The following is a 17267-nucleotide window of genomic DNA, read 5'->3' as shown; positions in this document are numbered from 1 at the left end:
AATGTTTTTTAGTATATTCATAGAGTTGTGCAACCATTATGACAACCTAAATATAGAACATATTCATCACCTCAAAAAGAAAACTTGAACTCATTAGCCTCACTTCTTACTCTCACTCATCTCTCCATTCAGCCCTACGCAACCACTGATCTGCTTTCTATCTCCAAAAAAGTAGTGCTGCTATCAACATTTATTTGCAAGTTATTGTGTGCCCATTTGTTTAATTTCCCTTGGGTATATACCTAGAATTGCTCCATCATATGATAACTCTATATTAATGCTTAGAGGAACTGTCAGACTATTTTCCAAAGTGGCTGCACTGCTTTATATCCCCACCAGCAACAAATTAGTGTTCCAGTTTCTCCACATCTTTGTCAACACTTGTTAATTTATTTTTATTATAGCCATGCAAGTGTGTGTGAAGTGGAACCTCCCCGTAGCTTTGATTTGCATCTCCTTGATGGCTAATGATGTGCTTGTTAGCTATTTGTGTATCTTCTTTGGAGAAATGCCTATTCCATGTAATCTATTTACTATAAATAAAATGTTTTATGATTTCAGCATTTCTATTGTAGGTAACAGATCATCAGATGACAATTTCTAAATCAGGAAGAGAATTAGTTCTTTCCTGATTTAAGAAGTGACCTGAAATAGGAGGAGTCAAGTTATAGTAGTAGAAGTGACAGTCTTCAGCTATGTTCCTATACCCTTTTGGAAAATGTGGGTAAGAATTATCATGGCTTATATCTCTTGGTGGGGTTTAGGACACGTGAGCCCCAGAGATGTTACCTTGGCATACTGAATGCTTTAAGCTGAAGGAGTATGAAAAAATGGCATTAGCAGGAAGGTCACTTTGACCTTCTGCCTTCTCCCCATAAAACCTTCCTGTGGGGCTTCCCTGGTGGCGCAGTGGTTGAGGGTCCGCCTGCCGATGCAGGGGACACTGGTTCGTGCCCCGGTCCGTGAAGATCCCACATGCCGCGGAGCGGCTGGGCCCGTGAGCCGTGGCCGCTGAGCCTGCGCATCCGGAGCCTGTGCTCCGCAATGGGAGAGGTCACAACAGTGAGAGGCCCCCGTAACGCAAAAAAAAAAAAAAAAAAAAAAACCTTCCTGTGAGAGGTGCCTCCCTATACTCCGAGGAAAGGGGCATCCTTATCTCTGAAGACAAAGAAATGCTGGGAAGAACAAACAGGCCTTGCTAAGTTCCCCCCAGTTTGCACTTGACTCACAGACTTCTGACCCATCATATTTCTACAGGACTGCCCACTCTTCATCAAACTATTCAGGTCTGTTTCTTTGGGTCTTCATTTCCTTTTGAAGAGTCCTGTGTTACGTAAAACGTGTATTAAATCAATCCAGTTATGTTTTTCTCCTGTTAATCTTGGTCAGTTTAATGTTCAGACCCAGCTAGGGACCCTAACAGGGCTGAGGAAAACTTTGTCCTCCCCTCCAAGGTGAAGACATTAGTTGACTCTGAAGGGAACAGAGGGTATTTTTCCAGGGAGGCAATGCAGTATTGTAACAGAGAGCATGGTCTCTCCCTGTGTTTAAATTCTGTCTCCAGCAATGCTACCTATGTGACCCATTTCTCTTTCTCACTTTCTGTCCACTGAGTTAACTACCTCCTAGCGCGGTTGAGAGAATTGTTTAGTAGCACACTTTGCACCATGCCTACTCTTGATATGTGCTAGATATTGGTACCATCCCTAAAAAAATAAAACTGGGGACACAGAAGCCATAAGAGCAACATGAAAACATGACCCAGCTCTGTTTATTGCTCTGTATGCCCCGGGGAAAAAAAAAAAAAAAGAAAGAAAAGAAAGAGAGAGAGGAATAGAGCATGGGAGGAATTAGCTCGGCTATGAGGACCTACACTTCAGGAGAAAAAAGAAAGAACCCCCAAGAAAAGACTCCTGCCAGAGAAGGAGGCATTTTAAACCAGAGTGATCTGTTCTGTGATTTGGATGAAAAGACTGTAAGATCAAGACAGGGAAAGAAAAATATCACCTCTCTCCTTATCACTTTCTTTATATTTCCTTAGATAGTAAAGCCGTATTTTGTACAAGAAGAAATCTAGTACTTTACAATGGTGAAGGCAATCTTATGTTGAAAAACCTTCTAACAGCTGACTCTGTTTGACCCAAGAGGTTTCAAGCTCCTGAAATCTTGTTTTAGACAAACCAATAGAAATGGAATCACTGTTTTATCTAGTGTGAGCTTTTATGGCTTATATATTTCTATTTCCTACAAATTTATCCAGTACAATACAGGAAAGATTTTAGAAAATGTGTTTCTCTTAATCTAAAGCAAACTTTAACAATGCAATAAAAAAAAGGTTGAGAAGGGCTTCCCTGGTGGCACAGTGGTTGAGAGTTCGCCTGCCGATGCAGGGGACGTGGGTTCGTGCCCGGGAAGATCCTACGTGCCACGGAGCGGCTGGGCCCCTGAACCGTGGCCACTGAGCCTGTGCGTCTGGAACCTGTGTTCCGCAGCGGGAGTTTGAGAAAATATTTGCACTATAGTGTTATATTTAGGGTACATGTATCTTAACTGTTTGTTTTGTAAAGCTCAGCCCTTTCTTCATGCTTTCAAAGATGATACACATATGCTATAGTATCATTTAAAGCTTTCAGTGTAAATGCACCAAAATATTATGATTTAATCAATCCCCATTTAGTATTCTGTGCTTTATACATATCAAGTGTTCCTCAGCCTGACTTAAGAAAATGATCCTACAGAATTATAGACATGTATTGGAAAAAGCTTTTACAAAATACAACCAGCTTAAGTAGAGCGTTAACGTATACAAATCCTTTAAATGTGCTTATTTTGCCAAATTGGAAACTACCACAATACTGAATTACATTGAAATTCAAAGTTACAGATCTTTTTTTAGTGGCATGCGACTTGTATTTAGGAACTCCTAATGAGTATCTTCTTTTTTAACGTTCACTTGGCATTAATTTAGCAAATACTTTTTGGTTTCAATAAGCAAATTTATGTCAAAGTATTCATCATGTTTTGAAGCGTATTTACTTATGACTACCATATTTCTTCTCAAAATTTTACTTAAAAAAAGCAAGAGCAAAATGGGTAAATTTCCAGTTTATGAACCTGTTACTATATCATTAAATCTAATATTCTATATCAATGCTTGCAATAACGGCAGCCACTAGCTACATGTGGCTACTGAAAACTTAAATTGTGTTTAATAAGACTGAGAAAGCAAATTTGAAATTATGCACATTTAATTAATCAATTGATTAGTTTCCACATGTGGCTAACAGCTAGCATATTGGGTAGCACAAGTTTAGAGGACATGAGTTACTTTATGGCTAGATATCATTCTGGGTAATGGTTCAAAAATCACAGATAGATCACCTGACTGGGTATTTCCACCACTAATCTGCAGTGTTAATAGCATCATTAAAACTGCTAGTCAATAATTAGTGCCCATGCACTTAGATCAATAAATACACCACCTCTTGTGTCATAGATTCTCACACAATATGTAGTATTCAGAAGACAAGAAGTAAAAGTATACATAGTTCATTGTATTCACTTATTCTTTCAGTGAGTATTTATCTAATGCTCCCCACGTGTCAGGCAACGAGGAATCAACACAATAGAAAATAACACTGATCTCACTGATCTTACATTTATTCAGCATCTATTTCATCCCAGGTACTCTGAGCATATGCTTTGCCCTGAAGGAGGTTAGTCTAGAGGGGAGAGCCCCCAAAATAGAGGGCAGTACAGGGCACTATAGCACTGTGATACGATAGCAGCACAATTAGAAGAATCTGAATCCATAAGCAGTCAGGGAAGTTTTCTTGCAGCAGAACTGAGTTTTGAAGACTGACAGGGATTAGTGAGGAATGATTCTGGGCAGAGAACTTGTCTGAGCCAAGGTGCTGCAATGACCTAGCCTGGTGCTATCAGAGGACTATATAGCTTGTTTCAGTGAGGAGGAAAATGTGAGGGTGCAGCAGGAGATAAGGCAGGGTCTAGATCCCCAGTGAATCTAGAGATAAGCTAAAGAGTATGATCTTTGTGCTGAAAGATATAGGGTGAAACTCAAGGATTTTAGGAAGGAAAATGAAAAGTTCAGATTGACATTTGAGAAAGGTCTCTCTGAAAGAGATCAATCATGAAACAAATCAAAGGAATCCAGGTGGAAAATACTTTGGTGGCTGGAAGTAACCTGCCAGAAAGCTCTTTATGGGATTTTTAAAAAAATGTCTTTGTTTTTAGGAGAGTGAGACATTAAGCATCGTTAGCCATCAAGAACCCAGTCAAAAGCCATTAAGAAAAAGAGAGTAAATGAATAGGTTGCTTCTTAGGCACTATGCTTGTAAAACAAGTCCTTTTGCAGAGACTCCTGGCTTGGAACTGCATGTAAAGTGTAGTAATTGACTTAATATAGATTTTATATAATATTTCAGCAGATATATAGCAATAAGAGAAGAAAGACACTTGCAGGAATAAAAAGCAATAGCTGAAAGTGAGGGAGGAATAAGATCTAAATGTCAGAAACCTTATCTTCACCACTGTATTCTCAATATCTAGAGTAATACCTGGCATGGTACCATGTGTTCAAAAAATATTTATTAATATTCATAAATATCAATAAATGAATGCATCATAAAATTCATGCAGAAGAATTAGGAGATCAGTAATTCACCACGGCAGTCCCATGAGTTTATATGAGTACATTACATCCCAAAGGCAATGACTGATGTTCAAGCTGAGGCCCCTGTTGCTACTTGTGCAAAGTCCCCTCTTTTCTTATGCAAAGTTCCCTCTTCCTATAAAACAATGCAATCTAAATGACTAACCCCTTATCACTTGAGGTGAAGATAAGCCATGCACAATCAGGCTCTATCTAGAGGAGTGATTCTCACATCAGACGCATATCAGAATCTCCTGGAAGTTTCTGAAAAACACAATTCCTGGTTCCCATTCCGAAAGATTCAGATTCAAGTAGATCTAGGGTGGTGTTTGTATGGGCAGGCCACTCAAGACCGCTGTTCTCTTGCTCTCTGTATATCTCCTGCCTCACCAGTGCCTGCTTCACCTACACCCTAAGCAAAGGACTGCCCTTCCTATGTACTTGTCCCAGGTCCCAGCTGGTAATTGTTCTTAACAAAGGGGCGGTGAGGGGCGTGCCCCTCTGCTGGTTTCCCTGGTAACTAATGAGGCCATCTGCCGTCAATTCCCCAATAACTGGTAACCTCCTCTTCTCCCAGGGAGTGAAGACTGCCACCATGTCCTGCCTGCTATCAGCTGCACACAGTGGAGTGTTGCTCCAGGACCTTGCTTCAGACCTGTAAGCTCCCTGCTCTGTTAAACTATTGATGTCTCTGTCGCTGACTCCAGGCTCTTTCTTTCGTTTTGAAGCTGGGCGAGCACAGGCGTCGTACGCCTGCGGGGTGCAAGCCCAGCAGTGGTGATGGTGGTGGTAGTGATATGTGCTAAAGATTTTTATTAAAAAAAATCCTAATCCCAGCCATGTTTGGACATTACAAATATGCGAATGTCCAAATGTATTTTTTTTAATTTTTAAAAATTTTATTTTTATACAGCAGGTTCTTATTAGTTATCTGTTTTATACATATTAGTGTATATATGTCAATCCCAATCTCCCAATTCATCCTGTCCAACTGTATTCTATTCCCTCACATAGAAGGTAAAATTTGCATATAAACTACTCGCTTTGGTCAGAAGCTTCCCAGACCCTCCCAATCAATGGCTTCCCTTGCTGGATGCTTGCAGGGAGCCTCAGAACGTAGAAATAGCTTTGTGAAGCTAGCTGCATAGGTTTTGCCCTTTACATTTGTTAATGATTGTTTTTTTTTTTTTTTTATGTCTGATCTTATTTATTTGTTACTCTTAGAACATCTCATTTTTGACTGGACTCAGAAGTAGAAGCTCTCAGAAAGGACAGCCTCCGTCTCTTGGCAATCTGTTCCTGGCGTTTTTCTTTGGCCTCCTTCATTCTCTTGGCCAAAAGTTTAGCATAGTCTGCAGCCTCTTCCTTATTTTTCTTAGTATGCCGTTTCTTCAGAGCAATTCGCCGACGTTTGTGTTGCAGAACACGTGGAGTATAACAAGACGCTGAATCTTGGGTGCTTTGGTCCTAGGTTACCTTCTTTGTTTAGGGGCTTTCTCACAACATACTGGCGGACATCATCTTCTTTAGAGAGATTGAAAAGTTTGCGGATTCTGCTAGCTCTTTTGGGCCCCAGGCGACAAGGCACGGTAGTATCAGTGAGTCCAGGAATATCCTTCTCCCGTTTTTTTGACAATGACCAAATTGAGAACGCTCAGATCGGCATCCACAATGCAACCCCGTCCAGATTTGCACTCTCTTTCTCCAGTCCTCCTTGGTCTGGAACAGGAATGCCCCTTACTCAGTAGCAGGCGGACTCGGCCGTGGGTCAAGACACCCTGCTTCATGGGGAAACCCTGTTTGTCGTTCCCACCACTGATTCGGACCACATAACCCTTCCATTCTTAACCCAGAGCGTCAGCAGCAACTTCTGTGGCCATACGCTTCTCATAAAAGGTACGAAGTTTTCGTTGATCGTCCACTTCAATGAGTTTCTGGCAGCCAGTGGCCGGGAAAGAGATGTTCAGCTTCATTCTGAAGCGGCCGACCGCCTCCGAGGCGCCACGGAAAAGAGCTAATGATTGTTTTTAAGCTAAGCTTTGAGATCACGCTGAGAAAGCAAGACCTCTTTCTCCCTGAATCCACTCAGCTCTTCATTTTCAAATTAATGCCTTATCAAACTGTTATGACTAAACGTGCTAACAGTGAGAACGCAAGACCTCTCCCTGATCTTTCATCCTCTCCTCTTTCTCCTTTACTCATCTCACGGGGAAGAACAAAACCTACATAGTCCAGGTCCGATGCTTCAATATTTGAAAAAAAAAAAAAAATCTTATCAGAGAGGTTGACCATGAAACAGAAATATGGGATCTTCTGGGTCCCTTTCTCACCTAGGATTTTGCCCAATTTGGCAACTCAGGGCTTTATTAAGGATGCATTGAACAGGCACACGGATATTGAGGCTATTTTTCCAGGCTATCCCCCAAAGCTCGTGCCTCTCTGAGCACAAATAGATGATGAGATCCTGGGTTCTGCCCCAGTGACTGGCATTATCTTTGGATATTGGGGCAACTGAGTCTAACGAAAGCCAGGGTGTGGGCTACTGGCAGCAGAGAGAAGTACAGTTACTGCCATATGAGTCTATGCTGCTTCCTCAGAATCACTGGTGAAAGTATTTATTAAGGTGCAAAATTCTCACAGTTCTGTTGTGGCAGACTTGTCCCAGTCCAGACTAGATGTTCCTAAAACCCCACTGTACCCTTCTTAAAAAAAAAAAGAAAACCCAAACCTTTACACACTGCATTTTTAAAGAAGGGACAGCAGAATCGTACATTCTGTCCCAGAGCTGTTCCATTTTAAAATCACAAAAATGCATGGAGGGTTTTAACCAACAGGAATACTGGCAAATGTGCATCAGATAAATAAATGTACAAGAATGTTCATAACAATCCAGCAACCCAGATATGTATGACAGTGTAGGGCCTTAACTATACTTACACCCCTACTTCCCTATCGATACTTTTGAGCTTTGAGCTTTTTCGGCTGGCAATAAGATACTGGAATGTCCCCCCTGGGCAGAAACCGTTCCGAGCAAACAAGTATGGCGGGGGATAAGAATGATTAAGCCAGAGTTTAAAGGTCGCCCTAGCCAACCATAACTCATGTGACTCAACCCCCCACCACAAAAACACGAAAATGTAAAGTAGGCATCCGACAGCCAACCAATCAAAGAACTAGAGCCAAGTCCCCACTCCGGTCCGGAACAAACAAACCAATGAGAAAAAAACCCTTGATATATCCACACTTTGCATAATGAAAAATGAAAGCTATAAAATGTATGTGATTCCGCTTGGGAGGGGTTCCTCTTCGGCCTCCTGCGTGAGGACCAAGGAACCCCGGTGCACCGGCTCCTAATAAACCTCTTGCGTGCTGCAGCGACTCTCGACTCTTGGCGGTTCTTGGGCGAGCTGGGATCCCTCGTAGACCGTTCAGGTCTAACAACAGTAGGCTGGATATGTGTGTAACAGGGAAGAGCTAAATCGGACTTTGACTTTAACCTTTGCTTTTTGTTGCTTTTGTTATTATAGTCATATATAATGGCCTGCCTCGGAACCCTGCCCACCTGTGAATGGCTGCAAGAAAAAAGAAACTACACATCCCCTCGCGGAGACTGCTCATTCCAGATGTTTTGCAAGACTGATGGCCCTTTTACTTTACTTCCTCACCACTGCTCCCTCTCTGATGCTATCAAAGAAACCGGCATCCAGACCCAGAGAAGGTGGTTTTTCAGGGACACTAGTCTGCCATCTTCTTGGTCTGCCGGCTTTCCGAATAAAGTCCTATTCCTTGTCTCATCACCTCGTCTCCGATTCATTGCCCTGTCATGTGGCGAGCGAAGTGAGCTTGGACTCAGGAACACATGGCGGTGTATTCATTCAATGCAATACTAGACAGCAATTGAAAGGAGAAATACAACCACATGCAACTATATGCATGCCAGGAACATGACCTTGATCCAAAGAAGCCAGGCGTAGAAAACTCAGATTGTATAATTCCATTCCAAAAGTAGGACAAAGTGGTAAACAACAAGGTCCTACTGTATAGCACAGGGAACTATTAACATATTCAATATCCTGTGATAAACCATAATGGAAAAGAATATGAAAAAGAATGTATATATTATATCTATATCTGTATCTATAACTGAATCACTTTGCTGTATGGCAGAAACTAACACAACATTGTAAACCAACTGTACTGTAATAAACAAACCAAAACAAAACAAAATAGGACAAAGCAATCCATGGAATAAGAAGTCAGGATGATGGCTACTTCTGAGAAGAAAGGAAGAGATAATTGTTGGGAGAGGGCACATAGACGGCTTTGGGGGTTTAAAATGGTGGGAGTTACACAGGTATATTCACTTGTGATATTTAATTAAGCTGCACACAGGATTTGTGTGCTTTTCTTCATGCTATATTTTAATAAAAACTTTAAAACTCCTCTGAGGCTCATCTATTTCGGGAGGATCATTTAATTACATTAGCTTTGAAATCAAAGCCAAGAGATAAGAAAAAGAAAATGGACAAATTAGATCAATGAGACACCTGCTACCTGCTATTACTTTAAAATGGATGTTGTCACATAGATCTCCTCAGCCAGTGGTTTCTGACTCATTTGTGACCATAGGAAACAGCACAACAGTGTTAGTTAGGCAGGGAAAAAAAAAAAAAAAATTGGGTACTTAAAATTATAAATTCATCAAATTTCTGTTTTGGCAGATGACACCTTTATAAAGGGAAATGGCATTAGAATCCTCTTCAGAATGAGAGTCCCCTTGAGAGTTTCCTCACCTTCTTTGCTTCTACTGCCTGCTTTTTGACCATTCTCTGCTTAGGTAAACAGTAGAGGGAAAATGTTGAATTGAAGTAGATTTTGTTTTTCTTTTAGTTCGTTAGTAACTTTTTGCGACTTTGAGTAACATGTAACAGCTTAAATGAGGCTCTATAGTGCTCTTAAATTTTAGACCAGGGTTGTTTGGTTTCTTTGGTTGGAACCAGTGCTTTCCAACAGAACTTTCTGCAATGACGGAAATGTTCCTCTATGATGATTATGGTATCCACTAGCCACTAGGCTACTTAGCACTTGAAACGTGGCTAGTGCCACTGTGGAAATTAAGTTTTCCTTTAACAGAATTTTAATTAATTTAAATATAAATTCAAATAGCCATGTGTGCCCAGTTGCTACTTGATTGGCCCACGCATGCCTTGACCACCTGATCCCACATTCTCTCATATCACAAGGTCCATGATGCTTTCTGAAATGATGAAGTGATGCTGAAATGACTGGAACCAAACAAGAATTAACTGGAAAGATTTCAGAGAAGGCAAAAAAGGTAACTGCAGTTTACTGGCTTGCACAGTTATCAGAAAGAAATGGATTTCTCTGGAAAACCGGTCAAGGAACTATAGAATCCCAAAATTCTTAGGAGTTAATGGGTCATCAGGAAAAGCAACTTAAAAAATTTTAAATGTATGCTGTTAAAAACAACAGGCCCAAAGTGCATTCATTTATGTTAAACCACGTCACCAAACTGAGACTTCAGAGTTTCAGCTCTCCCAGCAATGGAAACCAGCCAAGCAGGAATCAAGTAAGGTAATCTGCCATCCTTACCTGCCATCCCCTAAAGGAGAGCAACCTTGCAATAACCAACTTTTTTTGTTTTGTTTTGTTTTTTTGCTATTTTTTCTTCGTATAACTTCCCTTCTGACTATAAAAGTCTTTTATTTTATACAGCTCTGTTCAATGGGATGCTGCCCTATCCGAATTGACTTTTGCTCAAGTAAACTTTAAAAAATTTTCATATGCCTTAGTTTATCTTCTGACAATCCAAATTAGCAAACTTTAAACATCTGTATGGAGGAAACAGAAGGTGAGGGCTAAAGCAATAGAGTAGCAGACCAGATAAACTCTGACTTTGATTGGAACTGAGTTGAACCCTGTGCACACCCGTTCCCCCCCACCCAAGTACAAAGGCCCCTCCATGCTCCCTGCCTCTAGTTGATAGAAAAGCTGGTCTCCCAGGCCCCCCAGGCCTCCCTGAGTCCCAAAAAAGCAGGCTCAAGCAGCTAATGATTAGGACAATAGACTCACAGACCCAGCATCTGATGCACAGTCCTGAGTTGTTTTATAGCTATTGTAACTGTCACCAGAAGGAAAAAGCTAACTGTATGATGACCAGACTGCCCCCATGACATAAACGGCTCCATCTTGAGCAGTTCTGAGTCTATGACTAGGCCTTAAGAGAATGGAATTAACGCTACTGCTCATAATAATCTATATCTTTGTGGGCATGAAAATAACTGGAGCTTGTTCTGCCCATATATGTAAATGGGCAAGTACAACTGTCAGCAAAGAGATGCTACAGACTCATGTAGACATCTTCCACTCTAAGAATACGGCACCCTATGTGAGCATGAAGTTACAGAAGACAGACCTTTGCCCACGATCCGATGGAAATGGAATGATGTTCTGACATGTGGGAATTTGTAAGAAGCTTCTGGCAGGAAAAAGCTCTTTGCAGGAAAGAGCTCTCTGCATGAGGCCTGTTTTGTCTTGTCACTAACCTTAAACCAGACACCTTCATGCTCTATTCATCTCCGGCCCTAGCACAACTTTCACATCTTTTGATCACACAATACTTTGCCTAACATGTTGGTTCTTTCCGTAGATCAAAGAAGTAGAAATAAAGACGTTATTAACAGATGACCAGATCTCTTCCCTAGCTACCCCTTCAATAATCTTGTGAATAAACTGTGGGAACAAGATAGCATCTAAAGAAAAATCACAAGAAGTCCACAAGTCTGCACACAAGCCTGCACACAGTGGGGGACGACTCTGACCCCGTACCTCAATGATTAACTGAGATTACCTCCGTGTTTCTCTTTAAGAACTTTCAGAGCCAAGCAGAATCTTCAGAGGTGGTTTTGGGGGTACGCTGAGTCCACTAACTCCCCAGATTGCTGGCATTCTGATTAAAGCCACTTTTCCTTCCTACCAACATTTGTGAGTATTGATTTTGTAAGCAGCGAGCAGGGGACCCGATTCCCTAACAGGATTTGGTAAATAACTGGCATCAGCATACTGGTTATCCTTTGATCTCAACTTAATATATACTTCTGAGTAAGTTGTTGTAATGTCCTCACCTGCAGGCTGTGGCACACAGAGGGACAGCTCAGTAGTTCTGATACACCGGAAGATAACTTTTTCTTATTTTTTGGACCTGACAGTGTTTGGATCTTTCCCTTGATGGATTACATCTTAACCTGAGCAAAACTGCAATTTTACTTCATTTTATTTGTTATTTGTAGGAATTAGTCTTTCTCAACAAGGTCAGCAAGACATGACTCCATAACTCATTTTACTTATTCCTGCTCTGCCAGTATACATACCGTAGTGTCCCAACTCATAAGTGTCTTTTGGTCATCTCCCAAATAGTCTAGAACACAGTGGACTTCATAGAACAGTGACCTTTTAAACCCCTTTTATGATTACTGGGGCAGTGGTATGATTCACAGGCTATCTAATAGTAAGATTGATGTCCCAACTATGTCTGAAGGCTTACAGCTATAAAGTGACCTGAAGAATTTCTTGTAAAAACTTCTCCTCACTGAGAACTACTCTGTCTTCCTCTCATAGAGCAGAAATATACTAGTCTCTTCATTTTAAGACACTGAAACATTTGCTTCACTCATACAAAAACTGAAATAAACTAGTGTCAACTCTGGATTAAATATCCTGCTTCTTCAAGTCTAAGATCTCCCTGCCACCTTTTAAATTCACATATTACCATTTATATCCTAGGATATATCTTAGGATCAATATGCAAAAGAAACTTGCCAGCCTCCAAGTAGAGAAGCCAGTTTTGACAGAATTACTATTGCCCAACCGGTTAATCAGATTTTAGCTAAGCTGGAATGTAGCTGATTCATTCACACTGTCTCTTCAATTTAATTACTTATATTGGTAGTAGTATATTTAGTTAAATTTCAACATACATTTGGATCCTAATCATCTTTTAAAATGTCTTCAAGAAGATTACACAGCTTAGAGGTGTTGAGATGTAAACATTCCTTATTCAAAAGACTGCTTGTCATTCACCAGGCAGTGGAATTAAAGGCAGGAGAAACTACCACATTTCTCAGAAGGTATCATCAAATCTTCAAATTTAAAAGAGGTAGGTATACTGACTTATACATCCTGATGGACCCTCAATCAGATGCCAAACATCTGTCAAAAACTTCCAGCTCACTTTTAAGAAAGGCTATTTAAATTCTAGTATTGCATTATTTAAGGGAACAAATGACATTACAAATTGAATTTAAAAAGAAAAGAACATAATCTCCTGGTATTCTCCGATGTACGTCTATATTCTAGTCAACCCTTAAAGAACCAAAAGGTCAACAGCATAGTCCAAGTTATAAAAATCATCATACTATAGGGATGCTGTAACTAGTTGCTTATGGCCAAAACATTAAAATCAATTGGTAGTGTTAAAAACATCTATTTTCAAATTTTGATCATGATAATACAGATGAAAGTGATTTGCAATTGGATAAATATATGCAGATTTTTACTGCTAATGGACCATATATACTGGAAAACCCTACATTCACACATGCATTTCTTTTAAAAATCCTTCAAAAACAGTGAGATCACAAGATGAGAAAAGAAATCAAAAGAGGTCAAAAACAGAACTGTAAGTCATATCACATTATTCCTTAGCTTTAAGCACACCAGTAGCTTCCAATATCATTCAGTGTAAAATAAAAAGACTTAATAGGGGTCATCCTTCACAATCTTGCCCTTCCTGAAACACCTCAACACCACAACCACCATACCCATCTTTCTGACTTCATCGCCAACCAATTACCTCTTTGTTCTTTTTTTCTTTTTTTTTTTTGGTGATACATGGGCCTCTCACAGTTGTGGCCTCTCCCGTTGCGGAGCACAGGCTCCAGACGCACAGGCTCAGCAGCCATGGCTCACGGGCCCAGCTGCTCTGCGGCATGTGGGATCTTCCCGGACTGGGCCACGAACCCGTGTCCCCTACATCGGCAGGCGGACTCTCAACCACTGCGCCACCAGGGAAGCCCCTCTTTGTTCTTTAAATAGCTCCCATCTCAGGAATTAGCACTAGTATCCATTCACCCAGATATCCACCTAAGAATTCCCTCATTTTCATTGACTGATGACCAAAGGTCATCTTATGATACTGGCCTTTTCTGACCACTCTTTATAAAATATTATTATTATTTTCTTCACTTTTCTTTATTTATTTTAATAGCACATTTTACCACCTTATATATTTAGTTTTTAATTTGTTGATATTCCAACAAATGTGAGCAAGGGTAATACCAACAAGATGTGAGCTAGGTGGAGTACAGACTCTTGTTTAGGGCCTAGAATCAGGCAAGTTCTCAACACATGTTTATTAAACAAAGGAATGAATACAGAGTGGTAAACATGAAATGGTCTTGGGTTGCTCTGGGTGTTTTCTGTAATACAAGAACCAATACAAGTCTTGGGTTTCAATGGCACCATGGTGATGAGAGACAAAGCCTTGGGTCTGTGCTATGTGGAAGGTGCAAATGAGATTCTTACATAAATCCTGTACCTACTAATAAGGTTATACCTCAGTGTAAAGATGAGGTAGAATAATCCACCAGTCAGTGAAGGGGGTCAACAAAGTAACTGACTGATTAGGTCTTGACTAAGGATATGGAATAAAGAAAGAAGAGAGGGCTTCCCTGGTGGCACAGTGGTTGAGAATCTGCCTGCCATTGCAGGGGACATGGATTTGAGCCCTGGGCCAGGAAGATCCCACATGCCGCGGAGCAGCTAAGCCTGTGTGCCACAACTACTGAGCCTGCACTCTAGAGCCCATGAGCCACAACTACTTAGCCCACATGCCACAACTACTGAAGCCCAAGCACTCTAGGGCTCACGAGCCACAACTACTGAGCCCACATGCTGCAACTACTGAAGCCCGGGTGCTTAGAGCCCGTGCTCCACAACGAGAAGTCACAGCAATGAGAAGCCTGTGCACTGCAGTGAAGAGTAGCCCCAGCTTGCCGCAACTAGAGAAAGCCCGTTTGCAAACAATGAAGACCCAATGCAGCCAAAAATAAAAAATAAAATACATAAACTTAAGAAAGAAGAGAAAACCTTCTTAAGAAACTGTAACTAAGCACTGTCCTCTAATTGGTCAGCTGTTTTAATGTTTACTACCTGTGTGATGCAGAAAACCTTGAGTCAAGATATCTCAGGTAAGTAGTGGACTGGGTTATATAAACAAATTCTCTCTTCAGAAAGGCATGTAAAATCCAGGTCAATTGTGATTTCACAGATTAAGTTCAGCCAAATGTGATCTCTCATGAAGGAGAGTCAGAAAATCAAATAATAATTAGATACCAAGGACTTCAGCTATTTAACTTATAAGACACGGATTTTAAAATAACAATGTTTATATGTTTACAGAAATAAAAGAAGTAACTCAAAGCCTGGTGAAAATATACAATATAAAAAATATAAAAAAATGCCAAAGAGATTTGAAGAAATATCAAAAAATTCTAGAAATAAAAAGTACAATAATTAAATTATAAACTGAATGGATGGTTTAAAAAAGCAGTTTAGGGCTTCCCTGGTGGCGCAGTGGTTGAGAGTCTGCCTGCCGATGCAGGGGACACGGGTTCGTGCCCTGGTCTGGGAAGATCCCACATGCCGCGGAGCAGCTGGGCCCGTGAGCCATGGCCGCTGAGCCTGTGCGTCCGGAGCCTGTGTGCTCCGCAACGGGAGAGGCCACAACAGTGAGAGGCCTGAGTGCCGAAAAAAAAAAAGTAGTTTAAATATGAGAGAGAACTTAGGAAACACGTAAGATTAGAGTGAGAAGGTCTAAAATACATTAAACTGGTGTTCCAAGAAGAGAGCACTGAGAGACTAAAGAGAGAACTTACTCTAATTGCTAAAGACTAAGAATTTCCAGAACTGGTAAGACAGGAATAACAAAAATTTTTCAAATGGGATCAATATAAGGAAATCTACACATAAAAATATATATCTTAGTGAGAATCCAAGAAAACAGACAGTTTTAAAGTAGCCACAAGGAAAAAAGTTACAACAGTATACTAGGTTAAATATTCCCTCCCCCTGCCCCCCCAATACTCATGTCCTTCCTGGAACCTCAGAATGTGATCTTTTTTTGGAAATAGGATCTTTGCAACCACAATTAGTTAAGATGATATCATACTAGAGTAGGGTAGGCCCTAAATTCAATTTTACTGATGTCCTTGTAAATGAGAAGAGAAAGAAACAAACATATAAAGGGCAGATGGCCATGAGACTGTGGAGGCAAAGACTGGAGTGATGGGTTTACAAGTCAAGGAAAGCCAAGGATTGCTGGCAACTACCAGAAACTAGGAGACAGGCATGGAATAGGTCCTCTCCTAGAGACTTCAGAGGGAACATGGCCCTGCCAATACCTCGAACTTGGACTTCTAGACTCCGGAACTGGAGAGAATATACTTCTGTTATTTTAAGCCACCCAATTTGTGATAATTTGCTCTGGCAGCTCTATGAATCTAATACAACCACCTACAAAATAACTGCAATTAGACTGCCATCCTAACAGTAACTATAGAGCTGGATGACAGTGTCATCTTCATGTGCTAAATGAAATGGGCAATTGACTTAGAATTGTGTACCTGGCTTCTTTATTTAAGAATAAAAACAAAATAAATACATTTGTAGATTGTAAAGCACAATATAGCATGAGCAGACTTCCACAAATTCAACTTCTAAAAATCCGCTTCAGGAAGAAGGTAAATTATCCTATAAAAAATCTCTGAGGTACAAGATAGAATGGTGAACAAATAAACAGGTTAATATGTAGGGAATCTAAACAAACATTGATGGTGTAGAACAACAAAAATAGCACTAACGTGAGGGTAAAAAAATAAGATAGAACAAAAATTGATGGACATGATCAGAGTTTAAACTGTTTAGTGTTATTCAGGAGTAGGGTAGAAATATTGATTGTTGAACTTTTGTTGATTTTAAAATGCCTGTTACATTTAAAATGTTAACTATTTAAAAAATAGTAATAGAGTTATAAGGGATGAAACAGTTGAAAGAAATAATGGAATATTAACAATAAAAATAGGTATGAAATGAACATAACTAGAGAAAAAGCAGGGCCAATATAAAGTTGAAAATAATACTGTAGAAATACTTCTAAATACACTGGTAATCACAGTAAGTATAAATGGATCAAACATACCAGTTAGAAGACAGATGGTCATAGTGAATTTAATTTAATTTAATTTAATTAATTAAATTAATTAATTAATTAAATTAATTAAATTAATTAAATTGAATTAAATTTAATTTAATTTATCATATACCATATGATATTTCAAGTGACATATCTACAGTTCAAAGATACATTATCGTTGAAAATAAGGTAAAATATATGCCAAGCAAATAATAATCATATACATAGATTTGTCAATATAAAAACATGGACTTGAAAAGAAAAAAGCAATAAAAGGGATGAACAGTGATTTCACAATGATAAAAGGGACAATTAATAAATAAG

At 39.9% G+C, this 17267-nt stretch overlaps 1 protein-coding gene and 1 pseudogene across 2 annotated transcripts in view; both read right to left on the bottom strand.

The window, feature by feature from the left end:
* Positions 1-17267, bottom strand: part of PRKG1 (protein kinase cGMP-dependent 1) — a 1199831-nt gene that overhangs the window by 504482 nt on the left and 678082 nt on the right. The window lies entirely within an intron of this gene.
* LOC131750788 (small ribosomal subunit protein eS6-like) lies at positions 5903-6680 on the bottom strand (annotated as a pseudogene).

This window comes from Kogia breviceps, chromosome 2 (assembly GCF_026419965.1).
Source record: "Kogia breviceps isolate mKogBre1 chromosome 2, mKogBre1 haplotype 1, whole genome shotgun sequence".
NCBI lineage: Eukaryota > Metazoa > Chordata > Mammalia > Artiodactyla > Physeteridae > Kogia > Kogia breviceps.
The sequence above is the reverse complement of the archived record's forward strand: the minus strand, read 5'-3'. Positions and strand labels throughout refer to the sequence as shown.